Raw genomic sequence first — 2,280 nt, forward strand, 5'->3', positions numbered from 1 at the left:
AATGAAATAAAGTCTCCCCATCTTCACTTCTGGGCTCCTACTGTGGTGCTGTAGGATCAGCACTAGACTGCAAACCACAAGATCAACAGTTCAAACCCACCAACTGCTCCTCAGAAACCCTACACTGGTTCACTATGAGTCAGAACTGACTCAACAGGACTTGGCAACAAAAGCATCCTATTCACTTGTAAGGTGCATTCTGGCTGTGCTGCTTCCAACACAGATTTATTCATTCTGGCAGTCCATGGCATAAACAATATTCTTCATGAACACCATAATTTAAAGGCATCACTTCTTCTTCAGTCAGTCTTCTTTATTCATTCTCCATTCACACTAAGGTGATGTTTTGGTGCAACTTAGTATTCAAAGTGATCATAAAGATTGAGTGAATATGATAAAAGAATACAACCGTGGCACACAGTTTTCCAGATTCTAAACCATACAATATTCTCTGGTTTTATCTAATGATTGCTTCATGGTCTATGTACAGGTTCCTCATAAACACAATTAACTGTTCTAGAATAACCATTCTTCACAATGCTATCCATAGTGTGTTATGATCCACACAGTTGAATATCTGCATAGTCAATAAAGCACAATAAACATCTTTCTGGTAGTCTCTGCTTTCAACCAAGATCTGTCTGATGTCAGCATTGATATCCTTACTTCCACATCCTCTCCTGAATGAAATTTGAATTTCTGGCAACCCCTGTTGATGTGCTGGTGCAACTGTTTTTTAATTCTCTTCAGAATTGCATGTGATATTAATGATATTGTTCAATGATTTCTGCATTCCATCGGATAAGTTTTCTTTGTTGCTGTTGTTGTTCAGTGCAGTTGAGATGGTTTCAACTCATAATGACCTTGTGTAGGGTTTCCAAGGAGCAGGTGGTGGGTTTTAACTGATGGCCTTGCAGTTATCAGTCCAGTGCTTATCCTACAGTGCCATACCAGGAGTCCAAGTAACCCTGTATAGGGTTCCAGAGTTATAACTCTTTACGTGAGCAGATGGCCTCATATTTCTCCCACAGATTCACTGGCGGATTTGAACTGCTGACCTTGTGGTTTCGCAGCCCAACTCATAATCCACTACACTGCTAGGACTAATACAAAATATGGATCTTTGATAATCAGTTGGCCAGTTACAGATTTCTTGACATAAATGACTGAGTTCCTCCAGCCCTGCATCAGTTTGTTGAAATATTTCCATTTAAATTACGTCAATTCCTGAATGCTTCTATACAGACTGGACTTCTTCTTATAGTACCATAGATTTTTCATTATATGGTACCTCTTGAAATAATTGAACATTGACAAATTATTTCTGGTAAAATGATTCTATGTATTCCTTCCATATTCTTTCTATGCTTCATGCATCATTCAACATTTTGCTTATAGGATATCCTTCAATATTGTGACCCACACTTGATTTTTTTTCTTAAGTTCTTTCATCTTGAGAAATGCTGAGCGTGTTCATCCCTTTTGGTTTTCTAACTCCAGGACTTTGAACATTTCACTATGATATTTCAGTTGTCCTTTGAAATTTTCTGCTCATGTGTTTTATTTCATCATTTCTTCCAGGTTTTCTTTGCTTTTCTAGGTTCAAGAGCAAGTTTCAGGGTCTCTTTTGACATCCTTTTTGGAGTTTTCTTTCTTTTCTGTCTTTTTAATGAGCTTTTGCTTTCTTCATATATAATGTTCTTGATGTCATCCCACAACTCTTCTTATCTTTGGTTTTAGTGCCTAATGAATTAAATCTGTTCTTGAGATGATATCTAAATTCAGGTGGGATATATTCAAGGTCCCTTGCTTAGGCTACTTGCTTTACTTTTCATCAACTTCAGACTGAACTTGCACTGTCTACCCTGACCTTGTTTGGGTTGATATTTTTTAATTCTCCATTGTTCCTTCCCACAGATGTAGTCAGTTTGATTCCCATGTGCCTCATCTGGTGAGGTCCAGGTGTATAGTCACAGTTTATGTTGTCTAAAAAAATGTATTTGCAATGAATAAATCACTGGCCTTGCAAAATTCTATCATGTGATCTCCAGCATCATTTATATCACCATAGTAGTCATATTTTCCAACTACATAACCTTCTTCTTTGTTTCCAACTTGTGCATTCCAATCACCAGTTATTATCTATGCATTTTGATAGCAAGTTTGATCAATTTCAGACAGAAGAACTTGGTAGAAACCTTCAGTTGCATCATCAGTAGCTTTAGTAGTTGGTGCATAATAACAGATATTAACTGGTTTTCGTTGTAGACCTACGGATAC

The sequence above is a fragment of the Chrysochloris asiatica genome, unplaced genomic scaffold, assembly GCF_000296735.1.
Source record: "Chrysochloris asiatica unplaced genomic scaffold, ChrAsi1.0 scaffold00082, whole genome shotgun sequence".
In the NCBI taxonomy this organism is placed as follows: Eukaryota; Metazoa; Chordata; class Mammalia; order Afrosoricida; family Chrysochloridae; genus Chrysochloris; species Chrysochloris asiatica.